Source organism: Onychomys torridus, chromosome 3, assembly GCF_903995425.1.
Source record: "Onychomys torridus chromosome 3, mOncTor1.1, whole genome shotgun sequence".
NCBI lineage: Eukaryota > Metazoa > Chordata > Mammalia > Rodentia > Cricetidae > Onychomys > Onychomys torridus.
Window position 1 is genome coordinate 133,856,411 of NC_050445.1, and position 15,695 is coordinate 133,872,105.

The 15,695-nt window shown below is 43.2% G+C and overlaps 1 protein-coding gene across 8 annotated transcripts in view; it reads right to left on the bottom strand.

Moving 5' to 3' along the window:
- The window catches only part of Cacna1c (calcium voltage-gated channel subunit alpha1 C), a 541,159-nt gene that overhangs the window by 427,521 nt on the left and 97,943 nt on the right, over positions 1-15,695 (bottom strand). The window lies entirely within an intron of this gene.

The window sequence follows — 15,695 nt, forward strand, 5'->3', positions numbered from 1 at the left end:
TGTCTTAGTCACAAGGCTCTCTGTGCTGTGTCACCAGTACCTCCTAATGTCCTCATGTTCCCTTACGGTAAGGTACAGTACAGGAATCCGCTCCTGGCAGATTCTGCTCCACAGTGCTGTCTGGGCAAACGTGAGACAAGGAACAGTGCTAAGCCGGCTACTCCCCTAGAGATACTTCCGTGGAGAAGCCATTTCCTCAGGATGAACTCAGGTTTTATGACCTTGGTAATATAAGACACCAATGACATCACTAGGCCTCACCAATAAGCCAAAACTGTAAATCTTCAGAAATCTGAGCCAATTTCAAGTTGAGGTGGCATAGGAGGGGGAAAATCCCAATAAGAAGAAAAACTATGAGAAGATACTGGGAAATGACCCAGTGGAAGAAGCAAGGAGTCCAGGATGGGACCTAACAGCATGAGGTTGCTGAAGTCTGCTTCTTCTCAGCACCTCCCCACTAGCTCACATGATCTGAACTGGGATGGGCTTCTCACTGGGGATATTATTATAGACGACTATATGCCTTCAAGGCAGCTACCGCCATATTTTTTCTTTTTTTTTTTTATTTTTTTTATTTTTTTGCTTAAGCAGTCTTCAATGGAAGTTGTGTATGAGATGCCCCTACTCCTGCATCTTCTCAATTGTTTCTTCCTTTTCGTTTCCTACTATCGAGACTAGGCTTCCCTTTCCAGGATCTTTTTACAGTCTTTGTCCAACTTTAGCCTTTAGGGTGGATCCCCACATGGATAGTTGTGCCATTAGCCTTTTCTCGCTGCATTCATTCAATGAGGATGACATGTTCTTCCTGTACACATGGACCACTATGCTAATTTGCTGGCCCCTGAAGTGTCTGTGGACAAGCTCGACTTCATCATCCTTTCAAATGGGCATAGATTGAACCTGAGCTCTTTAGAAAGAGAGGAAGACACGGTCTTCTTTTGAATGTGAGAAGGTGCACTGAAATGCCATTTGTGGTTCTTGCTTTGGTAAGAAGTCACAAAGGGATTGAACTTCATTTTGGCAGCTGCCTCATAATTTTTTTTCAGACAGAAATTTGCAATCAGCTGGCCAATTCCTTCTTGCTATTAAAATTTCCTTTGTGATATCTCAGGCAGCCACCCAACCTCTGTTTGAATGTTTTCAGGGATGGAAAACTTATCTTCTCTCTGTATGATCCATTTCTGAACAGCCACTCACTGAACTAACATGTAGCCTATAGAGGTCAATTCTCCATCAACCACAACTCACTTACTCCCAACTTACTCCCTCCCTAGAGGATCCTCTGAAAATGCATCTTCTTGCCTGGGTCCTCAGCTGTTCAACAAGGGCCCTGGGCAGTGCATCCCTTACAATGCATTTCTCATCTATAGAATGGTAACAACAATCATATCCACCCCTTGGGGTTATGGTAGAGAAAGAAAACATGCTGTAATTAAACAATACCACATGAATCAGTCACTTATCCTATAACAACTTCAAGACATTGGCTATTATTACTCTTACTTTTTTGTCTGGTCTATTAACTATTCATCTGTGGATGCAGCTTAAGGTTGTGCCATATTTTAGCAACACTGATCACAAGAACAATATAAAATGTGCATTCCTTTGGTTTTCCATGTGCTCATCTTCAAACTAATTTTCTCTGTCATAAATTTGGGCAACAGGGCTTTGGAACCTAAATGTGGGCACTCCAGTGCTCTACTGTGTCTCAGCTGGCACACCAGTCTGCTATGCTTATACCAGTGACCTGTGGTGAACCAGGGTCTTAGTAACTCCATGAGTAAGCCTGGAGACCAAAGACTAGAGATTCCCTGCCCCCTCTTTGACATGATGTGGTTTCAGCTCCACATTTTAAAGAGAATGGAACTGATACAAAAATATTTTCTGGCTCCCAAAATCTGGCACTCTGACATACATAAACATCATCATCACATTTTCTTTGCACCCAGAACTGGCCACATCCAGTAGGCCTTCAGTAGATGTCTTTACTAAGCAAGTCAACAATCTCACTTGACAACATCAGGGGACACATCAACTGGTTTTGGGCAGTGCTGTGATGGAATTCACTCTCCAGCTCTACAACCAATGCCCTTCCCTATGCTTTTACATTCTTCCCTATGTGTAGGATATTCTAAAAAGCAACACTCTTGATAGTGGCAGGGGGGCACTTTGAAATCAACCTAAGAAGTCAGACACCCCAACTTACATGTAAATCAAGTCAGTAAGAAGAGGTCTGGTGAGGCCTGGTGTCTTTGAGCAGAGAAGATCCTAAGTTTTCCTCCCGGTGATTCACTCCCTGGCTCCATTCTCCACGAACTCATCCTGTGGGGACAGCTGACTCCCTGATAGGCAGAAAGAAGGGCTCTCTTGGCTTGCTATGACCAGGCTCTACCTGGTTCTTAGTGAATGCTGGTTCTGAAGGGAACAAGAAGTGACACCTCTGTCCTGATGTCTTGCCTACCCAGCCCAAGGGAAGATTTGTCTTGCTCCAGGTCCTCTGCCCTCTGCAGACACCAGAAAGAAGGAAGGACTCAAGGCCATCCCTCCATCCTTCACCTACCATGCATTCAACTTCATGATACATAGATACTAAGGGGGCCACAAGAAACTGAAAGACATGTCCCTCTTCTAGCAGGTACTGGCAAAATGCCTGTTCAAGGGGCAGCAGGTGGACCTACCTGACCAAGGTAACAGCAGAGAACAAAGCTTGGGGCACTGAAGAGTAAGTTAAGAAGTTGTTATCTTTCTTCTGTCAAACAAAGGCAAACTAGAAGGTTCAGTCTAAGCAGGATAGAGCAAGGAACAGGGGGAAGGCGAGCCCCTGGGCAGTCTAGCAGCATTAGATCAGTCCTTTGAAGGTTAAACAAGCCAAAGGCAGGAAGCTAAGAGCTGTCTCGGAGGGAAGGGTAGAGTCTGGTGTGTGGAATAAGCCCTTTCTTAGTGGACCGCTCTTGCCCACTGCAGTCACTGTTCAGAGATTTGGATTGCTCCTGACTCTGCGCATCCCACTTTCTCACTTCAGTCACAGCTGTTCCTTCCTCTGAGAACCCATGTTGCTGAATCTCTTCCAATTTGTGCGTTCAGGTCTAGAGCGATATTACAGAGGCAGTCCGACAATTCGAACTGAAGTCTACAATTCAGGAACTCCTAACCAAGCACTCCATACAGTAATAGGCTGGAGAACCTCAAGGGTGTTTAAACCTCTGTCTGCACGTTGCAGGACATTTTTGTGGTGCATGACTGTAGCTACTAGGGAGCTAAGCTAAAGAGTGTGAGGCCAGCCTAGGCAATAAAAATAGAAGTAAGGTCTTTGTGGAATGCGTATCATGCCCACACCATTGTAAAGTCAAACACCTCCTATGCTGAGGACTGTTTATGTTAGGCTGCTCTGCCTACAGAAAAGATGCCCAAGTCCTCCAGTTTCTCATTTTCCTCTCAGGCCCCTTGGGGCTCACTGCTAGGACTCCTGCTAAGACCTGGTCCTGAGTATCTGACTCAGGACTATCCATGAGCATCTATCTTGCTGAGACCCAGGCCAGAGAGGAATCTATACACTATACCCAGGGATCAGAAAAGAAGAGATTTTCCAGGGGCAGAGATGCTAACAGGTTTTAAACCAGCCCTAGAGAGGACTAGATGCTAGCTCTAAGTGTCCAGCTTCCTAAATCCAGGCCTCTTGACCCTATAAGACCCATGCTTACATTCCAAGTCATTCTTCAGAGCCACATGTGCATCCTGAGGGCTGTGAAGAGCATGACCCTACACTCAGCACTGGCTCTGAGCTGAGTTCACACCATGTGTTGGGATTTATACTTCCCGTATGTCTGTTTACGGAAAACAGTTGACAGAACACGACCAAAGAGAGCCAGTGAACCCTAGTTTCCCCTCTCCCCACAACAGCAACTGGCTCTTCCAGCAGCTTCCTGCCGTCTCTGCTAAGGTGATAGTACCAGTAACCATAAGAACTACAGCCCAAGGGAAATGCCTGCCAGTTCCCCCAGCAGGCAACTTTCTTTTAACCGGAGGCTGAGAATCCAGGTCTAAGGCACAGTGTTCATGAGTGGAGGAATGTGCTCCCCTAGTTATGTCTTTCCTTGTGTCCTTGGGACCTGAAGCTCAGGGAGACACTTTCAGTCACCCCCCAACCTCCTAGCCTCTCTCATGCAACTCAATTTCAAGAAGGACTCAAGGGGAGCACCTAAAAGGATGCCGGGAAGGACCAGAAGTAACGACAAGAAAAGACCAGAAGGGGAACTTGCCAGCTTTCTTGGAGGCAAACTCTACTTGAATTAGATGTTTTACTTTTTAAAATCCCTCTTCTGTTAAGAATGAGTGCATCTCTGGCTGTTTTGGTTGCATGTACAAACCCACAAAGGAGAAACTAACAAGTGAGAACAGATTACTGACAGGGGGTCAAGGCTAGGAGCAGGCCCTCTCCTGGCTGCTAAGCACCCAAATCTTGTGAGCAGACTGTGATGGGCAAGAATTCCAAGCAAAGATAAATTCTCTCCCATGAAAAGGCTCTCTGGATGTTGAGAAGACTGCCTAGACTAAAAGGCATTCATCAAGCTCAATGGGGTACCCCAAACGTTAAGGAGAAGGGACGGGGCTCTGTGCCTTAAAGCATTGCACATTTCAGGTAAGGCACCCTCGCTTGTTTACATCGTGACCTGGGTGGATAAATGATTCATCTCATAACAACACTACTTGACTCTGAGGCCATCAAGAACTCACCCTGGACTCAACTGGTTAGAAGCTGCACAAATGTAAGTACATAAAAGGAGCGGGGACAAATGTGGCGTTTTCACCATGCACCACCCTCCTGAGTGAGAATTCCACCTTAAGATTTTGTGTGTCGTGACCTGCTCCATAGTGCCAAGAAGAATGCAATGCCTTGGATCTTTAAAGGATGGAATCAAGAGGAGGCACTTGCCAGCTTCTAGCTAGCTGCAGAGTCCCTCACAAGCAAGTGAATCACTTCAGCCCCTTGCCAGGTACTCTGTGACAAGGAGGGAAGTTTGACTGATGAAAGCTCAGCTTTCAATTCTATACTCATCCCTGTCCTCACCTGCCCAGAGCCCCTTCCCCAAGCAGCTGGAAGAATCTCTAAACTGTTGAGTCTTGTACCAGTCTCTTGCAGGCATCCACAGCTGGTGTAAGGTCACCAGCACAGCAACCGTCATGTCCAGAAGCAACTATCTCAGTCCTGTCTTCCTCAACCTCCAGACCCTACAGTCTCTCCGCCCCATCTTCCACCGTGATCTCTGAGTCCCCACCCCTTACTGAGAAGCTACTGACAACTGACGGTTTCTGGGAAAGGCAAAGTCGTTTTTTTTTAAATGGGTGTGGAGAGCAGTGATGACTGGATGACCACACTCCAGTGGGTGGCCACATTCTCATTAACAAACAGACAGCAACAAAAAGAGGACTAGAAGTTGGTATTGGGGCCATTTGGGAAAATAGAGGTGCGTCTGGGAGGAGTTAGGGAGAGAGACTGGTGATAAATATGATCAAAATACACTGTATAAATGTATGAAATTCCCAAATTATTTAACTAAAATTTTACATTAAAAAGAAGATTTTCAAAAATTTCAAATCTATAGCTTCACTTAAAATCCTCCAGTAGTTGCCCATTTTGTTAAAGGAAGGCCATCAAAGTCTTTAAAAACCAGCCTACAAGTGTCACATGATTACGGCCATCCCCACCTCTCCGGCCACATCTTCACTAACCTCAATTTTGCTCGCCCCATATCAGTCAGGCTGGCCACTGCAGGTACTCACCCACGCAGGCGTGCTCCCACTCCCAGCCCTTGCCTGCAAGCTCTGCTCTGGCAGTTTGACTTCTGATTCAGGAGGCGGGCTTCTCATGAGCCTTCCAACTCAATTCAGTATTTCAAGCCCAAGTCCCACAGCCTCCTACAATCCTTTCACCACTTTCTTTCCGCATTTTTCTTTCTGCATTTCTTCACAATCTTTGCCACCTCCTAACTCAGTGATAAGCTCACTTGTAAATATTTTCCATCTTCCCCCACCCCCACTAGAACGTAAGTTTCAAGAAAGCAAGGATCTGTGTCATTTTGTTGACAGCTGAGCCATTGGGAATTAGAACAACACCCAGCATACAGTCAGAATTCAATAAATAAAAGCCTTCCTCCTTTGCTAGGAGACCAACTCATTGCTCTTAAACTGATAAACAATGGGGAGGCATCTGCACTGCACTGTCTGTCAAACTGCAACTCTGGATGACGGTTGAGTTCTTCATAGCAACCTCAGCTATTAAATGTGACAGGAGTAAGAGAGTTAAAATGCACTAATAAAATGATGGGCCTGGGTGATGGTCCTCTGCAGATGCAGGTAATGAGGGAAGATTCCGATTCTGAGGTGCTTCCTTATAGATACAGGACATGACAGCCTGGCGAGCACTCTGGTCTAAGAGTGCTAACTAATAGATCATCCCTCCAACCACAGCATCCTAAACCATCCCTCAGAACAAAAGAGCCCCAACTAACTTCAGGCTGCAGAAAATGTAGAAGACAAAGTAACCAATTAAATGATAAAATGAAGAAGTAACCAACCAACTCAAAATGTGGACAATTCTAACCAATTTCTTCAACAATCAAATGATATGGAGGTGGGGATCATTACAGATTCAGAGAGATCTCCATGACACATAACCTGATATCACATGCTCATTCTGTTATCCCAGCCTGATACTACAGCAGGCAGGCATCCCCCTTGGGAACCTGCCAGGCAGGCCTGCCAAAGAAGCAAGTAGGCTAGCAAAGCAGGTAGGTGAACTTCAGATCTTTGATCTCCCTCCTCTGCTCTATATCAAATCCTGAAGTCTCATCCCCAGCTCTGAAGCAGACTACCTGTGTGGCCTCTCCTCATTCTTTGCCCCCATTCCGAGGGGGCTAAGCAGATCTTGATGGAACACTCTGCTTTCCCCGCTCCTGTGGACCCTCTCACCTCCCCATCCCATCACCAATCTTAAGTGTCAGCTACCAATACCTAGAAACACATTTTAACCAGAAATCCCAATAGCCAAACCTGTCAGGATCCTAGAAGAATTCCCTAACAGACAACACACAGCTTCCTCATCTTCCTAAGAACAGAGATAGCAATAGAAAGTAAGGAAGAAAATACCCACCCAACAAAGACAAAACCAGATCAGCATCTAGAATTACAGTTATCCCAAACCCAGATGCCTAGATGCCAGCATAAAATCAGAATGATTAACAGGCAGAACCATTAGTTGAGGATTCTGTCCTTTTCCCAGTGTGTATTTCTGGCTTCTTTATCAAAAAATCAAGTGACCATAGGTCTGTGTATTTATGTCTGGGTCTTCAATTTGATGTCACTCATCAATGTGTCTGGTTTTGTGCCAATATCGAGCTGGTTTTTTTTTATTATTATTATTATTACTATAGCTAGCTCTGTAGTATAATTTGAGGTTGGGGATAGTGATACCATCAGCAGTTCTTTTATTATTCAGGATTGTTTTTAGCAATCCTCGGTTTTTTCTGTTTTCATATGAAGCTAAGAATTGTCCTTTCAAGATCTCTGAAGAATTGTGTTAGAATTTCGATGGGGATTGTATTGAATCTGTAGATTCCTTTTGGTAGGATGGACATTTTTACTTCAACCTGAGAAGGTTAGCAAAAACCAAGAAAATACAAGAAATAAATAATCCCTTCCTGGCAAATCAGGGGAGAGAGAGAGAGAGAGAGAGACAGACAGACAGACACAGACACAGCAAATAATAATAATAATAATAATAATAATAATAATAATAATAATAGGAATCAATACACATTACTCACTGACAACTCTCACCATCAGTGATCTCAATTCCCTAATAAAAGACTGTAGTTAGAGTTTTCCTGCCTGGCCCACAGTCAGGACAAATCTCTCTTACCCGCCAGTCCCACAGTCGCTCAGACCCAACCAAGAAAGCACAAAGAAACTTACATTGTTTAGAAACTGTATGGCCGTGGCAGGTTTTTTGTTATCTACTTCTTCTATCTTAAATTAACCCATTTTCTGTTAGTCTATACTTTGCCACATGGCTTGTGGCTTACCAGTGTCTTTACATGTTGCTTGTCATGGCAGCAGCTGGCAGCATCTCTCTCTCTCTGCCTTCCACTTCCCAGAATTCTCTTCTCTTCTTGTCCTGCCTATACTTCCTGCCTGACTACTGGCCAATCAGCATTTTATTTATACAGAGTGATATCCACAGCAAAAGACAGGATCCATTCTTCTCCTACATCCACAAAACACACCTTAACATCAAGGGTAGATATCACCTCGGGTAAAAGGATAGAAAAAGATATTCCAAGCAAATGGACCTAAGAAGTAAGATATTTTAATATCTGACAAAATAGACTTCAAACCAAAATCAATCAGTAGAGGGGGGGAAGGACACTACACACTCAGCAATGGAAAAATCCACAAACAAGACATTGCAACTCCTAACTCTCAAACCCAAATACAAGGGCACCCCAGTTCATAAAAGAATCACCATTACAGGTTAAATCACATATTGATCCTCACACATTCAATAGTGGGAGATTTCAATGTCCCACTCTCACCAATGGACAGGTCATTCAGACAGAAAGTAAACAGAGAAATGCTGGAGCTAACTGACACCATAAGCCAAATGGATCCAACAGATATTTACAGAACATTTCTCCCATACACAAAAGGATACCCCTCTTCTCAGAAGCTCAAAATTGACCACTACTAGGACACAAAGCAAGTCTCAACAGATAGAAGAAAATTGAAATAAATCCCCACATCCTATCTGAACACCACTGATTAAAGCAGGATCTCAACAACAAAAGAAAGAACAGAAAACTTAGAAACTCATGGAAACTGAACAACTGAACGAAAAAATGGGTAAAGACAGAAATGAAGAATGAAATTAAAGATGTTCTAGAATTCAATGAAAATCAATACATAGCATACCCAAACTTATAGGACACAGTCAAGGTGATTCTAACATCAACTTATATAGAGAAAAACGCTAAACAATTCCACTAAAATCAAGAACAAGACAAGGTTGTCTGCTCTCCCCATGTCTATTCAATGTAGTTCTTGAAGTATTAGCTAGAGCAATAAGACAACAGAGGGATAGCAAGAGAATACACATTGGAAAGGAAGAAGTCAAAGTAACTTTATTTGAAGATAATATGCTAGTATACATAAGTGTCCCTAAAAACTCCACTGGGAAACTCCTACAACTGGTAAACACTTTCAGCAAAGTAGAAGGATACAAAATTAACCCCCAAAAAACAAACAAACAAACAAACAAAAAAAAACCCACCAGTAGTCATGCTATATACAAATGACAAAGAAGTGAGAAATAAATCTGGGAAACAATACCTTTCACAATCATAATATAAAATATCTTGACATAACTCTAACCAAACAAGTGAAAAACTTGTATGATAAAAACTTGAAGATACTGAAGAAAAAAAACTAAGACGATATCAAAGATGGAAAGCTCTCCCATGTTCATGAATCAGTATCCACTAGAGCCCAGCATCCTTACTACAGTAGGTCTGAAAAATGCAGCATAGCTAAAACACAAAACAAGAACCTTAAACTAGCTTTATGAAGATGATAGAGGTCCTTAAAGAAATTAGTAAATCCATTAAAGAAATCTACAAAAGCACAAACAATGGAAGGATATGAATAAAATACTTCAAGACCTGAAAGTGGAAATAAAATCAATAAAGAGAATCAAACCTGAAAGAAATCTGGAAATGAAAAATTTAGGAAATAGAACATGAACCACAGGGGCAAGCCTCACCAACAGAATACAAGAGATGGAAGAGAGAATCTCAGACATTGAAGACATGATAGAAAAAAAATGGATACATTGGTCAAAGAAAATGTTAAGTCAAAAAAACTCCAAATACAAAACACACAGGAAGAATCTAAATAGACCCATCAGTATTATTTACACAAACATCAACTCCAAATGGCTCAAACACCTCAGCATAAAACCAGATACTCTCCTATCAGATACCTGATAGAAGAGAAAGTGGGGAATAGTCTTAAACTCATTAGCACAGAAGACTTTCTGAACAGAACACCATTAGCACAAACACTAATATCAACAAGTAACAAATGGAGCCTCATAAAACTGAAAAACTTCTGTACAGCAGAGGACATTCTGTACAGCAGAGGACACCATCATTCAGACAAAACACAGCTTGCAGAACGAGGCAAGTTTTTTTGTTTGTTTGTTTTGGTTTTTTTGGGTTTTTTTTTCTTACCAACTATATATCTAATATTCCACATAAATAAAGAACTCAAAAAACTGGATATCAAGAAAACAACCCAATTTTTAAAAATGATGTACAGGGGGCTGGAGAGATGGTTCAGAGGTTAAGAGCACTGGTTGCTCTTCCAGAGGTCCTGAGTTCAATTCCCAGCACCCACATGGTGGCTCATAACCATCTGTAATGAGATCTGGTGCCCTCTTCAGGCCTGTAGGCATACATGCATACAGAACACTGTATACATAATAAATAAATAAATAAATCTTTAAAAAATGATGTACAGATCTAAACAGAATTCTCAAAAGATGAAACTCAAGTGGTTGAGAAACACTTAAATGCTCACCATCCTTAATCAACAGGGAAATGCAAATCAAAACCACTCTGAGATTTCATCTTACACTAGTTAGAACAGCTAAGATCAATAAAAGATATGATATTTCATGCTGATGAGGATATGGAGTGAGGCAAACACTCATCCATTGCTGGTGGAGTGTAAATGTATGCAGCCACTATGGAAGTCGGTGTGACGGTTCCTCAGGAAGATGAGTACTGACCTGCCTTAACATCCAGCTACACCACTCTTGGGCACATACTCAGGCATGTTCATTGCTGCTCTATGCATAATATCCAGAAACTAGAAACAACCTAGATATCTCTCAACAGATGAATGGATAAAGAAAATATGCTACATTTCACAATGGAATATTACTCAGTCATTAAAAAATGAAATCTGCAGGTAAATGGATGGAACTAGAAAAAAATCATCTTGAATGAGGCAACACCACAACCTAGAAAGGCAAATATGTATGTAATCACTTATATGTGGATATTAGCTGCTAAGTTGATGGTCAGCAAACTACAATGTATAGAGTCACAGAGGTAGAGAGGCAGAGAGGACTAAGGGACTAAGGGAAATAGAATAGACAGCTGATGGACTGATGGGGGTGGTGGGGGGGTAGAATGGGAAGATCAAATAGAGGTTGGGAGGGAAGAGTGGAACAAGGGAAGGAATATAGAGAGAGACAGCTAAAATTAAGGGCCATTAGAGGGGTAGAATGGAAACCTTATATGGTAGAAGTTTCCTAGAAAAAAATACACACACACACACACACACACACACACACACACACACACACACACATATATATATATATATATATATATATGAAGGTGATATAAGTGAAAATGCCAAATAATAGCAGAGACATCTCTTGTCACCAAATAAAGATCCCAATATTAGGAATGGATTATTGAATTGTTGGCCAAAGTGGTCCCATCCAAATTCTCAAATAACCGAGGCTGTTGCCAAGACTATATGTTGCTCTCTACAAACTGATGGCAATTCTGAATTGGCAATTCTCCCTACTGCTGAAAGCAATGCTTACACAACTCATTGAACATGGAGCAGTTGAACTACTGCCTACCTAGAGTCTTCACCCCTATAGGATGGTGTCTTTGGTACAGGAAGGTACTTTGCATGCTACCAAAGGAGAAACATAAACACTAATCCAAGCCAGCTACAAACCCTTTGATATACAGTGGTGTCCTGCCTACAAAACATACTAAAAAGCAATAGTGGTGCAAATGTTATGACACTAACCGACCAACATCTGATTTAACATAAGGCCCATTCCATGAGATGGAACACCTACCCGATGCTGCTTGGGTTATCAAGAACCTGAGATTAAATAGCCCAAGACATAGGGTAAAACTAAATACTACTATTCTACTAAAAGAACATAGCAATAAAATGACTCCTAATGACATTCTACTATACACATAGATCAGTGCCTTGCTCAGCCATCATCAGAGAAGCTTCCTCCCGCAGCAGATGGGAAAAAATACAGAGACCCACAGTCAGAGACTATGTGAAGAGTGAGAGACCTTGGAACACACATCCCTAAATGGAATGTCTCCATCACATCCCTCCCCTCAGAGCTCAGGGAACCCTGCAGAATAAGAGGCAGAAACAGTGTTAGAGCCAGAAGGAATGGAGGACACCAAGGAAACATGACCTTCTAAAGCAACAGGATCTATGCACACATGGGCTCACAGAGACTGAGGCAGCATGCACAGGGCCTGCACAGGTCTGCATCAGATGGGGTTCTAGAAGTGAAAGAGGTGGACACGTGCCCTTATCCCTAGCCCAGAAGCTATCTCCAACTCATAACCACTTGCAAATGAGAATTTAGTTTTCTCCAAGGGGGTCCGACTGGGAAAACAAACTACTCTTAATGGTAGGCTGCATGCCCAACAGCAGATGGACAACGGAAAATATACTCATCAGAATCTTTAGAGGGTTCTTTTCTCACAATGTTGTATAAGGGCTTTAAAAAAAATTTTTTTTTAAATTTAACCTTATAGGTCCTTTGGGTATATTATGGTATACTGAAAACCACTGAAGCTGGAGCTGGAGCTTGAGACAAGGAGACCCTACCTGTGAATCTCCACACTTTCATTATATTCAGAACCTTCCATTACAGAAACAGTTTTAAATGACTTCCTATTTTATAGAGAAACTTAATGAAGCAAAGGTAATCTTCAAAGTTCAAAGAAGAGCTTTCAGTCTCCATTGTTTCTGGGTGAGGTCTAATCCTAGAAGCAAAGGAGCCAGCCACCTTATGAGCATCCCCTCCTTAGTTAGAGAAAGTCCATCTGGTCTATGCCCACACCGCCCTGAGCACTCACCATCTAATCTGATCTTGGAGGCAAAGTAGGGTCAAGTCTGGTTAATAATTAGGTGAGAAAGAAAGCCCCTCTGCTTTTCATCCTAAAGAAAGGCCACCTGCTCTGGGAGTTTCTTAACTGCTTGAGGGTACTAAGAAGTCCAGCCCTTTGTCATTTTGGGTCCTTGTTCCCTTTCCCCATGTAAGGACACACATTGCTCTCATTTGCTTCCTTGCCCTTGGGCAATTCCTCTGCCACTAGGGGAGGTATTCCACATCTAAATAAATTGCGCAGTAAATCTGTGAACTTGCACGGAAGGTATTAAACCTATCCTTTGATGTCTGGTGTTGAGTTTAGGGAAGTGTCAGGGTAACTTTCATTGAATTCCAGGCCCTTAAAAGGCAGGTATTACTGTCCCTGCTTCCCAGAGGAGGGAGCAGTGTACAAGTCAGCAAGTCATTGAGAGGCTCGTGCTGACAGCCAATGTGTACACGGTGCTCATGGCAAACAGTGGTCTAACACAAAGCCACAGCCATTCAGCTCAGCTTCACTCCAACTGCAAGAGACAGACAACTGTTTCCCCTTTACTGGGAAACTGAGGCACAAACCAAATCAGGTGAGGATGGCAGGCCCTGTGACAAGGAGGATGTGTTCAGAAAGGAAAGAAGGTGGCCCCACTCTTGGCAGAAGACGCCTGGTATATAATGTTTATTTCACAGTGTCTGCTTGCAAATGGTGCTCTAGGCATGCCAAGGATCAGAACCATGGTGACAAAAGGTTCTAGCATACCTGAGCTAGTGGGTGTATACCTGTTGTTCCCATATTGCTGTGAACAGTATCTCAAGAGAGGAAGGTGATAAATTGTCTGATGACCTTGATCACAAGCTCTGATGGGGGCTGATCAGCACTTAACAAAACTAACACCAGATGAATAAAAAAGTCTTTTGGTGGCAAGATGAGATGGGGGGGCGGGTGCACAGAGGAAGGCAAGGTACAGAGATGAAGCAAGGCTTCCCTGACCGGGAATCAAACTCAGGCCGCGGCGGTGAGGCAGGCGGATCTCTGTGAGTTCGAGGCCAGCCTGGTCTACAAAGTGAGTTCCTGGAAAGATGCAAAGCTACACAGAGAAACTCTGTCTCGAGAAAAAAAAAAAAAAAAAAGTCTTTCTGGTTACGCAGCTTTCTAGGAAGGAAGGGCTGACCAGGACCCTGTCTCCATTTTTCTTAGGACTGTGTGGAAGTCTGTGCCTGGCAGGTCTTTCCTACAGCCCTGTGAAGCCCTAACACAAACTCTCACCTCCTGAGCAAGCCGGAAAGCCGGCACACCAGTCTGTTCAGTAGGAAAGCTTATTAGGGGCAAGGTGATGCATGGAGATGTTTGTACTTTCTGTTATTGCTCCTAAGTAACTGTCCTGTGCAAAATGACCCCTCCTTCACCAGGGCAAGCTCCACTTGGGCAACAGTCACCAAACCTTTCACCCAGACACATGCCATGCCCCCTAACTTGGATAACTGTCACCTACCCTTGGCTTAGGCACCCATCACCCCATCTTTCACCCCACTCTGTGGATGGGCAGATTTTCCCTACCTTTCTTTCACCTGTGAGTCCTGTCACCCCACATCTCACTTGGGCAATGTCTCTCTGCTCTTAACAGCCCTCACAATACATCCCTGTCTCTCTTGGGTTAACGCCAGCCTCCTAACCAGAACCACCCCTACCACTCAGTCACTGCTCCATGATGACTCTCCTCCCTGTTCACTGGCCCTCGCCGCCCCAGCCCAGGCTGTGAGGCTCTAGACAGGCTCCCTTTCCTCTCCTCTTTCTTTCCATGGTGTCCTCCCTCCAGACAAGGTTCACTAGTGCACGTCTCTGCTGATTCTCTCCACTCTCGTCAGGCTGTGCAAGACAATTATCTTTCATTCATTTGTGTCACATCCCCCACTCTCTGTAGCACTGGTAAGCATGTTTCCCTAATCTTGTCACTATTCTAACTTATTGCTATAAAAGAACAGCTATCTATATGACTTAGTTTCTTTTAATGAAATAAAATAAAACAAAAGGAAGGAATTGAGTCTCTTTGAGTCTTAAGTCATTTCCCTGTCTTCTCTGAAGGTATTCCTTTACCTGTGAGGTTAAACTGGTGAAATATTTGGACATTCAGTCTTAATACTTGCATTCTGAGCTATTACAAAAAAAGAGACATAAAAATGTGAGTTTTACTGTCATCAATACTAATATTAATTTTTACAGCTATGATAATTCAGCCTTGATTCATTACAACCATATGGTACTTATTGGACAAGCACATTACTACTTAATTAGAGGACCAAGAGCTCCTGGTGACAAGAATCTGGAAATGCTCCTCAGAGTGAACGTTACGTGAGACAGGACCTCTGGCTCCCAGCTAGAAGGGCTGAAGTCACTGCACCATTAAGCTTGGGTGGAGACGAGCATCCCTTTGGCTATTCCATCAGCTCCAGTGTGGAGGGAGGCAGACACTGCCCTTACTCCTCGGTGCTGAAGTTCACAAACCTGCTTCAGCTCTTCTGCACTATTACATACAGTGATTCCTATGGTATCAGTTAGGGGGTGCTAAACACTAACAAATGAACCCACCACCATTGATGTGGTTCATCCCAGCAAGAGCTTGCAATCAGAAGCATCATGGCCACCTGCAGGTTGGTCTCAACTGCCTGGGGGCCATGTCTTTGTGACTCCCCTACACTATAACCCTCTCCC